This window comes from Lactuca serriola, chromosome 1 (genome assembly GCF_051521515.1).
Source record: "Lactuca serriola cultivar US96UC23 chromosome 1, Lser_US96UC23_V15, whole genome shotgun sequence".
Taxonomy (NCBI): domain Eukaryota; kingdom Viridiplantae; phylum Streptophyta; class Magnoliopsida; order Asterales; family Asteraceae; genus Lactuca; species Lactuca serriola.
In genome coordinates, this window is record NC_136408.1 from 21,533,188 (window position 1) to 21,548,174 (window position 14,987).

Sequence of the window (14,987 nt, forward strand, 5' to 3'; positions counted from 1 at the left end):
TTGGAATCATGCAACTTGGTTGCATGATGAATGAGAAATTTCATATTTGGAATTAGACTAATTCGTTGACAAATTGTCAAGTGAAGGACTAGGAGATCGAGTACACAAAGTTGTGTGTTGATCAAGTCCACCACAAGGGTAACAAAGATATTCGTCATGATTTACTAAAGGATTAGTAAATATGATTATACTTATAAGATTAAGTGTAATTCTGAATTGATTGAAAAAGGTTTAAATCAATAGCAGAACGAATAAAAAGAATCAAGTAGGCAGAAAGATAAAAGTTTCTCTATTGTAAGAAGAAGGGAGAGTACCTTTTATACTTTATGATATGTATTAATGATTAAGAACCATATTTCAATTGATCCTCTAAATAAGTCTTAGTACAAGTGTATGTATAAGAAGAGGAATCAAGAATTGAAAGAAATGGTTAAATCAAGAAGTCAATCTTACTTCATTCCAAAACAAGTCTTAGAGTTAAGATTGTAATATTAAGTGACAAGTCTTAAGAAGGTTTATAACATTCATCAAATATAGAATTTTGAAAAAGGTTTTCCTATTCTCGCACATTTGAAATTGGAAAGTTGTGATGTCTTGGATAAGACAAAGACCAACTAGGACCAATTTTATGAAATGTTTTGTCTTGATAAAGGCTACACTAACTCTTGAATATTTGTTTGTCAAGAAATGTTTATTGACAAGAGAATATTATATGTCAAGGAGTCAGTGGGAGTCTTAATTGTCTTGAAAGGTTTCAAGAACAAATCAAGAATAAACCTTATCGATCATCACTAGCACACGAGTAGAGGTTTACAACCTATCGTGTTGACATTACCTTGTTTCTGTGTCGTTCCAATTGAGTTAATTATGCATGTGAGCCCTATGAGTTCTCATTTGAATGCATAAAAGGAAAGGACCTTGATCAATTGAAAGTACATTGATAGGAAAGGGTGAGCTGCTTAACTACTTGGAAGACATGGTGGGCAGCCGTGTTACCATAAGGCAAGAAATCAAGATTGAGAAGGTTCGGTCCATATGAGTTTGGATTTGTCGCAAACTTTGGTTTTGACAAATTCACATGGATAGGAACACATACACCATTAAAATCTAAGTCTCATAAGATTCCCTCCTTCATGAAAATGACTGTGAGGAAATGCTTTCACTAAGGAAGATTTTAAGAAGATAGTGATTGTGAAAATTGTATTCTCGAATTCGATTATGGTTACAGTATCCCTTTCCATGATTCGAATTATGAGATTTGGCAATTAGTCTAAATAGTTTAAGACACACATATAAACTATCTAAGGCAAAGGTGTATAAGTTTAAGAATCCTTGATAAAAGATTATCAAAGCATTGGGTATTAGAGATATGAACTTAAAGAAATTCAATAGGCATTGTTTTTCTAAAGTTAAGCTGTTTCTGAATACATGTCAAAGCTAGTGGGAGCATAAGTGTTATGTTTGTAATATTCATCGTGATAGTGGGAGCATAAATGTTATGATTGCATGATTATTAAGGCAAGTATTGCAAGTTAGCAATATTAATTATAGAAAACAAGAGTCATACTTTGCAAAGTTGTACGGGTTGAATAGTTATTTTGCTATAATTAAGGGAGAGAATATTATGCTTCATTTCAAATCTAAAGGCTTAGGTTTTGGAATATTAATATTTTTAGTCAAGGATACATAGTGTGTTCTTAAATTTCGATTATGATTACGACATTCCTCTTCATAATTCGAATTGTGAGAACGTAGCACATAAAATATTATGGCAGAAGATTGATAAAGTATCAAATCTTTATGTAAGACATTATGCATCGTGTCCCATACGCTTCGGGTTTAGGATCGATTGCAAATGCTATAATATTCGACCATTCTAAAATTTTCCAAATGTCTAGCGCATTTAGAGGGAAAAGGACAAGAATCAGTTTGACTAAGATAATTAAACAACTATCAAAGGACAATCCAAAGTTCGCCGAGGATTGGTTGCTTGTGAGTAGTTGGAAGTATAGTATTGGATGGACCATATCGACATTATTATGAATAGAAAAGATTCTATTAAGAATGAGTTGTCCTATGTAAAATATGGAAATGTTTCCATATTGGGAATTGGATATTAAGAATCAATGTCTAGATTAGAAACTTTTATGCAAAAGGATGTTCAAAGGAATGTACTTTGAGTGAGAGACATCATACCTAAGGAATTGTCTTGTAACAATCTCCGATAGAGGAATTTGTAATTTCATTGGCAATAGTCATTGTGACTTTTGTGCCATGACATTACAAAATGGGTCATTGCATTAAATGTTAGAATCTAACATATTCCTCAAATGGCAAGAATTTGATATTCTTTCACTTGTGAAAAGGATTAGGAGTTGTGAAATGAGTATGATTGGGAATGTGTTCATTTGATCTATTTCACAAAGTAAGAACCATAGGTTAGCATTGTGTGCATGCTGAGAGCATGGGACAAGTGTAGTTGTAATTCAAGTAAAAAGTTGATTACCCGAAACGACAAATAATGAGTAATCGATATGGTGATAAATAAAAGGTGTTTTATTTATACTCAAAGGTTTGAGTCAAAGTTTATCCGTTCCTTTTATCCAAAGTAGGATAAAAGTGATATATGTGGGCCTCTCGATGATTTAGTGATGGCACCTAAGTGCTTGGCCAAGCTGGGACTAATTTGATGTGTTCAAATTGTAGTCTGTTGTCAGTCGTCATAAATCTGAATTCGAGAAACAGCACATAGACAGAGAGAATGATTTAGATCCATGTCTCAGTCTATACGATATCTAGAATGGAGGAATATATGATCCCTTATCTTCAGGACATGCGTATATGATAGGATCAGAGTTGACAACGACTTTGGAAAGCTACGATTGCAGATCAGGATCTGAAGTCATACGCAGAATAGTTATTAGACTTATCCAAGTGGGAGACTGTTGGATTAGTGTTTAAGTCCATAACTATTTTGGTATGTACTTGACCCGATGGTGCATGGTCCTTTTGGGTTGCCTTCACCAAAGCAACTTGATAGGATGAATTATGGAGAGAAAGGATTAAATATGATTTATTAATATATTAAGGGAATAATATATTAAATGAGAAATCGTATTTTTTTATTAATATTAGTCAAGAATTAATAAGAATTAAGTTTGTGGCTAAAAGAGATTAATTAAACTTAAGGGACTGGAATTGTAATTATAAGATAATTGCAATTGGGCTATGGATTACCTTATAATATAAGGTTGGACGAATTCTATGGGGAAGCCCATTAGAAATCGTCCTAGGGCCTTTAAGGAAGGAGTCCATGGGTTGCTTAGGGCTTAAGCATCCAAATTAGGGTTTCCTTGTTAGATAACCCTAATAGCCTCACTATTTAAAGAACCCTTATGCCGCAAAAATGGGGTGAACTTGTTGTCTAGGGTTTCCACACGTTTTGGGCAGCCTCCTTCTCTTCTCCTCTTCATCCTCTTGCTCTTGGTGTTTGTGAACCATTAGAGGAGTGACATTTGTGACTCTAAGCTTTCTAAAGTCATTACACGAAGGATTTGAAATTGTTATTGCTACATAACAATCAAGGTTATATCTTAAACCCATTCTTATGTTAATATGATTAATTGTATGCTAGATCTAGGGTTTAAAGTCTTGGATGAATTGCATGTACAATAGAGAAACCTAGATCTAAGCATTAGGGTTTGTATGAGCTCATAGGATGTTCTTATGGCGAAAACCCATCACCATACTCTATATCGAGCCTTCCAAGGCTGAAGTATCACGTAAATCTGCAAGCTTTACGTCCATGCGTGGCATCTAAGGCTCAAAATTCCAAAACAAGCTCTATATAGGTTTTAATGCATGGAAGGTGGCTAATATCTTGATAAAGCTTGAATCTTTAGGCCCAAGGGACCTCATACTGTCCAGATCTGAAGTTTTAACTCCATGGCAAGCTCAAACAACTTTAGGACCCAAAGAAAAGATGGAAATGGCCATAAACTCCGTAGTGAAGAGATCTAACCAAACAATGATAAAGGTGGTAGTTTTTTTTACCTCCAAATAGCAGCTAGCACTAAAAGAACAATGGATCCAAGGGCCCCTTCTCGTTCCAATTCTTTTCTCCTCAATGTCCTTCCAAAAATGCATTAGAACATACAATATTAGCCTCTCTCTCTCTCTCTCTCAGATGAATATAGCTCGATTAGGATTTCTCTCAGCGTGTCAAGGTGATAGGGAGGCGGAAATGAAGGCTTAAGGTCCTTTAAATAGGGTACAAACCATCAAAATTAGGGTTTTCGTACGTAGCTCCTACTCGTTGAGTTGGGGTGCTCCAACTCGTCGAATATACTCTAAAAATCCTACGACCATCTAAATCTCTACTCGGCGAGCTGCCCTAACAAAATGTATATAATTTAATCAAATATTGTACCTGGGAGTCAGGATCTTACAATTCTCCCTCACTAGAATTAGACTTCGCCATCGAATTCATCCTTCGGAAACAACTCTGGGTACTGCTCCAACATCTCGGACTTTGGCTCCCAAGTCCACACGGATCCCATACAATGCTGCCACTGAACCTGAACCAAGGGCACCTCTTTATTCCTCAAGACCTTCACCTTCCTATCCAAGATCGATATCGGCTTCTCAATGTACTTCAAGAGATCATCAACTTAAATGTCCTTTAAGGGACCACTGCTGTCTCATCGGCTACACACTTCCTTAGCTGGGACATGTGGAAGGTGTTATGAATCTGGCTCAACTCTACAGGCAGCTCTAACCGATAAGCTACCTTAACCACTCGAGCGATCACCCTGAAAGGACTGATGTATCTAGGGCTCATCTTGCCCCACTTCCTGATTCGAATCACTCATTTCCATGGAAATACATTAAGGAGGACAAAATCTCCGACATGAAACTCTAGCTATGAACGTCGCCGGTGGGCGTAACTCTTCTAACGACTCTGGCCGTCAGTAACCTCTGTCTGACCTGCTAGATCTGCTCTGTCTTCTTGAGCACTATCTTCGTTCTCCCCATCACTCTCTTCCCTACTTCTCCCCAACAGATGGGAGTTCGTCACCTCCACCCGTATAAAAGCTCAAAGGGAGGCATACTGATATTGGAGTAATGGTTTTTGCTGTATGAAAACTGATCCAAGGGCAAGTATGTGTCCCAACTTCCACCGAAGTCCATAACACATGCGCATAGCATGTCCTCAAGCGTCTGAATCGGCTGCTCACTCTACCCGGCTGTCTGTGGGTGCTATGCGGTACTGAAATGCAACCGAGTACCCAACTCCTCATGAAATTTCTTCTAGAACCTAGAAGTAAAATGCACATCCCGATATGAAACTATCAATGTTGGCACCCCATGCCGTGCCACCACCTCTCGAACGTAGATCTCGGCCAATTTCTCCGCAAAATAGCTCTCACTTATATCCATGAAGTGAGCACTCTTCGTCAACCGATCTACAGTGACCTATATCGCATCGACACCTCATGTAGTCCTTGGTAACTTGGTAATAAAATCCATGGAGATCTGTTCCCACTTCCACAGGGGAAGCTCCAAAGGCTGCAACTAGCCATGAGGACGCTGGTGCTCCGCCTTGACCTGACGACAGGTCAAGCATCTCTCGACTACCCATGCCACATCTCTCTTCATATAGGGCCTACAATAATCCATTTTCAAGTCTAAATACATCTTGGTGGCCCCCGGATGGATCGAGAATCTCAACCTATGGGCCTCCTCCATCAAAAGACTTTGAGCTCCACCTGTATATGACACCCATATCCGCCCACAAAAGGTCATAAGCCCCCGACTATCCGTCTCAAACTCAGAAATATGCCCGATCACCCGCTCTCTCTTATGGTTCTCTGGTCTCATGACCACCACTTGGGCCTCTCGTATGGTATCTAAAACTAGATTCATCACCGTCACCCTAATGCACACGTCTCGGAACGGAGCACTCATTGCCCTATGACTTAGGGCATCAGCTACCACATTAGCCTTGCCAGGGTGATACAAAATCTCACAGTCATAGTCTTTCACTACATCCAACCACCTCCTTTGTCTCATATTAAGGTTGGGTTTATCCATAAGGTACTTTAGGATCTTATGGTATGTGTATATGGTACACCAGATACCATAAAGATAGTGGCGCCAAATCTTGAGGGTGATCACCACCACCCCCAACTCCAAATCATGGGTGGGATACCTTGTCTCGTGAGGCTTCAGCTGCCTCGATGCATATGCTATCACGTGTCCCATCTGCATCAACACGGCATCCATCCTCGATATAGATGCATCACAGTAGACTACGAAGTCCTCCACTCCCTCAGGAATGGATAACATTAGAGCTTCGCACAATCTCTGGTAAAGGTTCTTGAATGAAGCTTGCTTCTTGGGCCCCAAACAAAAGTAACACCCTTCCTGGTCAATCTAGTGAGAGGAACGACAATTTTGGAGAAACCTCTGATAGTAACCCACCAGACCCAGAAAACTCCTGATCTCGGATGGGGATATCGGCACCTCCCATCGCATAACTTCCTCAATCTTGGCAGGGTCGACCAAAATCCCATTCTAGTTATCGAGGTGTCCCAAGAACTGGACATCTCGTAACCAGAAATCACACTTGGAGAATTTGGCATAAAGCCTCTCCATCCTCAATACCCCAAGAATCTCTCGCGTATGCTCCTCGTGCTGTTCCCTGGATCTCGAGTACACCAAAATGTCGTCGATGAACACGATCACCGACCGGTCCAACATGGGCATGCACACCCGATTCATGAGATCCATGAACGTTTTCGGTGAGTTGGCGAGTCCGAAAGGCATCACCACAAACTCGTAGTGCCCATAACGAGTCTGAAAGGCCATCTTCTGAATATCCTCCTTGCAAACTATCATCTGATGACACCCATATCTCAAATCAATCTTGGAAAACCAAGACGCCCTCTGCAACTAATCAAACAAATTGTCGGTCCTCGAGAGTGGATAACGATTATTGACTGTCAACTTTTTCAACTCCCAGTAGTCGATGCACATCCGGTGTGAACCGTCCTTTTTATTGACAAAAAGGATTAATGCTCCCCCCGGTGAGCTACTTGGTGTGATAAAACCCTTCCCTAGCAGCTCCTGGAGTTGCAAGGATAACTCCTGCATCTCGGGCGACGCAAGGCGATAAGGTGCCTTGGCAATAGGCGCCGCCCCCGAAATTAGATCAATCTAGAACTCCACCTGCTTCAGTAATTCCTCGGGAAAAACATCCGGGAACTCACACACAACTAGAACATCGAAAATAGAACTCGGCCTCTACATGGCAGCTAGGACAGCCGTGGCTACGACAACGGCAGCCTCTAGGACAGCAACATATCGCTCATCAAAATTCTCAATAAGTGTGGTCTTAATAGACCCGAACATCTCTAGTATGGCTTCCCTGATAGCTGAGGCCACCTCCTCTGCAATGATCCTGCGGATCTCCTCATGTAACAAACCATTATTTCAAACCTATGTAATAATATAGGTCAATTTGTAGTTATTTTTTTTAAATAATAAAGAGAAATTTTAGCATACTATATACATTTACATAATTGACCCTCAAAATAACGTATTAAAAAATCTCGATTGGGATGAACAAAGTGGTAGAGATTGTAACAAGGTTTCCAAAAATATAAAGAACACTAAAATCCGAGTTATAACAAAAAAGTTATGACCAATCGAAGATCCGCGACAAAACCGGCAAAACATTGTTCAGTGTAAAAAGTGAGTTTTCAATAAAAGGCTTTTTAGCCTTAACAATCTAAATGAAAGTTGTAGAATATGTTAAACCGAGAACTTTCATAAAAAGAACATCAAAATCTAACTTCGTATGAGGACGTTATGATTTTTCTAAGTTTTATTATAGCAGTATACAGCTAAAAACTCGAAATAAAGATTGAGTGATTTTTAGCCAAGGCAACCTAAACGAAAATTTAAGGTCTCGTCAATAGTAGAACAACGGTAAAAAGACAGACAAAAACGGATGTTAGATGAAAGAAGTTATGTATTTTTAACGGATTTTGCTGTCCTGATCTGTTAAAAATAAGAATATTAAAAATAAAATCAAAATTAGCCAATGAAGTCTAAACGAAAGTCGTAGAGTATAATTTTACTTACGCGTGCATATAAAGAACGTCAAAAACAGAGCTGGTATGCAAAAGTTATGAATTTTAGAAGTTTTTGGCTCAAAAATCGAGAAATCCTTGAAAACCGGGAAATTTCGCAAGGCTGAGAACCGGCCACGTCCCCTCGCATGCGAGGCTGCCGCGTGTCTCCTTCTGATTGGACCGAAGCCGCGGTCCAGTGCGCATCCGACACCCTTCGCACGGTGGCGCCTCCGAGCTCGGACCCGTGTCCTCTTCTGATTCGACCGAAGTCTCGGCCACTCTTGTTTCGACACGCCTCGCCAGCTGTCCGAGGCGAAGCCTCCCCCTCGCCACCTGTCTGAGAAACGCGTCTCCTTCCCATTCCTTCACATTCGAGGCTTCGTCCTATAAAAGGGTTGCGAGACTCTCCAGTTTTAACCCTATTTTTACACCATTTTCTTCCTTTTTCACCCCTTTCACTTCCAAAAACTTACATACAACCTTCAAAGCCCTGGTATCATATCTAAAAACCTAAGCAAGTCTTGAAGCCCCGAGATTCCCGAGAAAAACAACCTTCTCCAGTCAAAACTCTGTCCAAATAAAGTCGGTTTTTCACCAAATAAACTCATTTCCAGAAAACGAAACGCTATCCAAATCACCACTTATCAAGTGAGTTCATACCCCCGTATTTTCATAATTTTTATAGTTTTAAGGGGGGGGGGGGGGGGATACAAGTCTAACACAAGAAATTTTGTGTTACAAACAAATGATTACAAATTGTGATAAAATGATATTAAGTCATCAAAAATACTTTAAAATATTAAACTCTTATATAAACTTATATTTTTCCCCAAAATTCATATATATATATATATATATATATATATATATATATATATATATATATATATATATATATATATATATATATATATATATATTAAAAGGCTTAGGACTGATAACTCATTCTTAGTCATTTTCCGTGTTTGGATGTGGGCTTATAGTACCAGTTATTTGTCCGAATATCGTTTAAATTTTACTTATATATAATTGTATATGTATATAAATATAAAAGTTATTTCATTTAGTTTAAATAACCTTTGTAACATGTTGAGCAAGGGGTTACATTCAAAAACAGTTAATACCAATTCAGAAAGTACATATAAAATATAATAGGTATAATTTATGATACATAGAACATTAATTCATGATTCAAGCATACTAGAATAAACCGTTTTATAAGAAACAAAGGTTTGATTTAAAAACTAATCAAGGATATACAACTTTCAAATACTTGAATATACGATCAATCATTATTTCAAGATGATTGGGTTTTTATAACTATTATACATGTAACATTTATATTCTTTTTATGAGTCATTCGATTCAGGTTGTTTAATTCATTTAAACAGCATAGTTAAAGTCCTGATATTATAACCAGAATTTCCAGTCAGGAGATCGAAACAAATTGTGTGTAGATCTATATTGGCATTGACAACCCCGCACTCAGGCTGCTAGATACAGTCAGGCATACACGCCAGTGAGTGAAAATTGTTATGAACATTTTAAACACCTACAAAGCGTTTGTTTCAGGCCATCTAGTCTCAGTATGGTTATAATAACTCATTAAAAAGATATTAATAATAAGTTAGTGTATAATCAACATTGGTTTATAGCTGGTAGAACCAGGCACACTCACAGTTACAAGTTTTACATAAAGGAATACAAATACAGAACATTGGTTTACAAATAAGAACAGTTTTGTGAGATTAAAACTACTTTTCATATACAACAGAAAATATAGGATTTTCTGGAACAGCTTACAGATTCGTGGAACAGAAAACATACTTTTAAATATAAATACATATGCACTTACTCAACTTTATGTTGATAATCTATTTTCAAATTACTTGTATTCTCAGGGAAACAATAAACAGGTACTCCCCGAGCTTTTTGAGAAGATGGAGCTATTTTGAGTCATATCTTCTGTATCTTGCTATAACTATTTTGGTGTCAATATATAGTGATTGAACACATGTAAATAATTTTAATTTTAAATGTCATGGTTGTTTGTACTTTGATTACTATGATGCATGTGTTGTGATACTACAAATGTAGTCCTCCAACCCCGAACGTTTCTGCCGTCTGGTTTGGGGGTGTGACATCGTCACTAGTACCACTTCCCCGGGGGGTTGTAGGTGATCACCATAGTCTCTCTGAAACACAAACACAAAAATCATCAGGGACTGGCTCTAGCGCACACTCAATTACCCACATGTACATGATCCTTAGCATTTTAGTGTTCTTACTTGGGTCGCATACAGATACGGTGCTTTCAGTAGTACGGGCCCAATACTACCTTCCACACCAACCTGTAGTCACCCCAAGTCCTCCTCCTGGGATCCTAATTCACAAGTATTCTATCCCTTACATTTGTCAAACTACTCTCTTAGTAAACTCCTCAAATGCTCATCTAGGTATCTCTCCTATATTACTCCTTGACTCAAAGCTATGTCTAGAAGATTACTGCTAGACACTCCTACTCAACACATACACAGAACAAATAGAACATAATATCAATCAATAGCATCCCCTAGGCTAAGGCATCATGAATCAGGAAACTCTAGCATATCCTCTAGCATGAAGCTCTAATATCTCATAAGTATCTCATAATATAAACAAATAATGGTATTTTGGGAAATCACCGTTTGGGCTCTGGCTGATTGTACACACTACTTCATCTTATTATCTCTTAAAAGCTCTTACTCGTTTTAGAAAAAAATAATTTCTTTTTAGAAAATTTTCTTCCTCAGTCTAAGTCCAGACATACCTGAGGGTACATCTGAATCCCTCAAACCAAGGCTCTGATACCAACTTGTTACATTCTAATTTTTCAAAAAAAAATTCATTTTTAAAACCTCGTAAAACCCAATATCACATTTCTCAAAACCCAAATGTATATATTGTTCAAAACACAAGACCAAAAAATGTTTGATAATATCCCAGAATCCTATTAAACATAATCTCAAGCTGGTGTGTACAATCAAGCCAGCACATTCCCGCGATCCTGAGAGGTACCCGAAACACATTTCACACAACACTGTAAGCACGAAGCTTAGTGAGTTCCCTAAAATATTAGCCTCTCATGGCTATAATAAGGACTCTCCAGTCATGTGTCTTAGTGAATACCCTCCGATCTCTCAGCTCAGGTTGGACCCTCTGGTCCTGCATCTTAGTGAAGACTCTCCAGTCCCATCAGACAGAGTAACTCAATAAGGTATAGAATGATATACAGCATGAATCATAAAGACATAATGCATAATATATCACATAACTCAGCATAAGCACATCATACCCTCCGGTCACAAAATGATTACACTCAGATAAGTATAGTGAGAAGACTCACCTCGTAAGTAGGCAAGTAGGTCTCGTATTCAACGATCGATTTAGACTCCGCCTACATATCATAATCATTTCTAATTAAAACTTTACAACAACAACTCTAAAATGTTAGGCTACCCCTTTTCTAACTCTCGGAAAGGGTGAAAGACCATTTTACCCCTCCATGGTCTACGTAATCCATATCTTGACCAAACCCTAGAAGTCAACGGAAGTCAACACTCGAGTGAACAGTCAATGTTGACGCAACTCGTCAAATTCCTTCATTCTCTCTGAAATATCGCGAAAATCACATTCAACTCGTCGAGTTGTCTCACCAACTCGTTGAGTTGTAACACGTCCAGACTATCGGGGGAAAACCCTAACCAACTCGTCAAGTTGGCTCATCAAATCGTCGAGTCCTTTTAGTCCATTCTCTCATTCATACGTTTTTAAGCAGAACTAAGGCCCTATACTCTAGATTTAGCCTTCCAAGGCTGAAGTATCATGTAAAGCTGCAAGCTTTACGTCCATGCATGGCATCCAGGGCTCAAAATTCCAAAAGAAGGTCTATGGAAGGTGGTTAATAGCTTGAGTAAGCTTGAATCTTTAGGCCCAAGGGACCTCATACTATCCAGATCTGAAGTCTCGACTACATGGCAAGCTAAAACAACTTAAGGACCCAAAGAAAAGATGGAAATGGCCATAAACTCCCTAGTGAAGAGATCTAACCAAACAATGATCAAGGTGATAACTTTTTACCTCCAAATAGCAGCTAGCACTAAAAGAACACTGGATCCAAGGGCTCCTTCTCGTTCCAAGCCTTTTGCTCCTCAATCTCCTTCCAAAAATGCACTAGAACATACAATATTAGCCTCTCTCTCTCTCTCACGGATGAATACAGCTTGATTAGGGTTTCTCACAGTGTGTCAAGGTGATAGGGAGGCGGAAATAAAGTCTTAAGTTCCTTTAAATTGGGTACAAACCCTGAAAATTAGGATTTTCACACTCAGCTCCTATTCGTCGAGTTGGGGTCCTCCAACTCATTGAGTAGACTCTAAAAATCACGCGGCCATCTAAATCTCTACTCGGTGAGTTGGGGCCTCTAACTCGTCGAGTTTCCCTAACAAAATGTATATAATCTAATTAAATATTATACCTGAGAATCGGGATGTTACAAACAGGCCGCCTACAAGAAGCATTACTATGATGCAACAAAAGTTGTTTTCATCATGGTAGCCATGATGACTTCTGAATTGTAGAGATACTATGAGGATTACTACCCATACAAGATGAATAAGGCCGTATGGAAAAGTACCATAAGCGAGCTCATCAAGAAAATTACGAGGTGGTAAAATTCCTCATAGTAAGCAAGATGAAATAGGGAGAGTCTATTAGCAGCTACGTACAAAGAATGCAACGATACGTGGATCGGATTGTTAAGCCTAATGTGAATTTGGATGAGGAATTGGGTATCAACATAGTCTTGAACTCCTTATCAGGTTGTTATGATCAGTTCATCTTGACCAGTCATTTCAACAACAATGAGACTACTTTGTCTCAATTAGACAACCTTCTACGAATAGCTAAAGCATGGATGCAAGGAAAAAGTGTTGCCTCCACTCTTGCTAGTGCTCCTGTTCTGGCCATTGGTCAAGGGAAATTGAAAAAGTTGAAAGTTCCTCCAAAACAGAACTGGAAAGGAAAGTCTCAAGATGGGTCGTCAAGCAATGGACCCAAACGTAAATCCTGTCCTAGTGCTCCCCTTATATCTGATCCCAAAGAGGCCACTTGTTTTTACTTCAATGACAAAGGGCATTGGAAACGAAGTTTCTCAAAGTATCTTCAAGACATTAAAGATGGCGATGTGAAGCCATCTTCTATAGGTATATACACTATCTTATCTAACAACTCATCATCTTCTCGTTCTTGGGTCTTTGATACAGGATGTGGATTTCACATTTGTTTTGATTTGAAGGGGATAAGAAGAAGTGAGGACATGGAGCATGGTAAAATAAACTTGATCATGGGAAATAGCCGATCTTCACCTGTCACCAAGATTGGATTTAATATTCTAGTGCTTACTGATAGAGTTAGTTTAGATTTATTAAATTGTTGCTACTCATCAGAAATGACACATAACATTATTTTTGTTCATGCATTATTCAAAAAAGGTTTTAGATATTCTTTTAATGATGAGAATGGTTCTATTTATGCTTATAAAAATGGTATTTTTTTTTTTATTTTGAAGCTTTACCTTGTGATGGTGTGTATGAAATTGTGTTGTGTGTAGACAATTTAGGAAATAGTGTATTTCAAATTGATTCATCTAATGGTATAGACAAAGCATGCTTGTGGCAATGTCAGCTTGGACACGTTAACAAGAAAAGCATCACCCAACTCTAGAAGGATGGAGTGTTGGGATCATTTGACCTAAGGTCAGATGATACATGTGAATCTTGTCTTTTGGGTACGATGACAAAATCACCTTTCACTGAATCTTGTGAAAGAGGTGAGAGTTTGTTGGACCTCATAAACACAAATGTGTGTGGGCCCTTTAGATCTACCACAAGGGATGCTAATCGATTCTATGCGACTTTTACTTATGATTATATAAGATATGGTTATATCTACTTAATCAAGCATAAGTCATAAACCTTTGAAACGTTCAAAAGGTTTAAACAAGAAGTCAAGAATCAATTGGGCAGGAAGATAAAGATGCTTAGATCTGATAGAGGTGGTGAGTATCTTAGTATCGAGTTCTAAGACTACCTCAAGGAATGTGGAATAGTTTCACAATTGACACCTCCTAGGACACCACAACTTAATGGTGTGGCTGAGAAGCGCAATCGAACCTTGTTGGACATGGTTCGTTCCATGATGATTCAAAATTCTCTTCCAATTTCGTTCTGGAGGTATGCCTTAGAGACTACCGCCCATATTCGTAATCTTGTCTCAACTAAGAAGGTTGCCAAAACACCTCACAAAATATGGACAGGTAAGGTTCCCTCGTTGGCACATATCAAGGTTTGGGGTTATGAAGCTTTTGTTAGACGATAGACTCACGAGATGCTTGAACCTCGAAGTAAGAGATGTACTTTCATCGACTACCCACATAAGTCCTTTGGATATTTGTTCTACAGACCTAGTGAGAATGTGGTCTTTGTAGCACAAAGGGGAGTCTTGAGAGAGAGAGAGAGAGAGAGAGAGAAAGAGAGAGAGAGAGAGATCATATGCAAAGAGGATAGTGGGAGTACCATTGATCTTGAAGAGATTCAAGAATCGAACGATGAAGAAACCTTTGAAGATGCTAGGGTTCAACCAGAGGAAGAAATTCCAGTTGAACCAGTTGACGATTCATTACCTCTTAGGTGTTCCAGTAGAGTTAGAATTGTTGGGTTTTGAGCATTCTAACACTCCTAAGTGTACATGCAACCCTAAATACCTTGGATCTATGTTTTCTCTATTATACATGCAAATAAGAACTTCCAA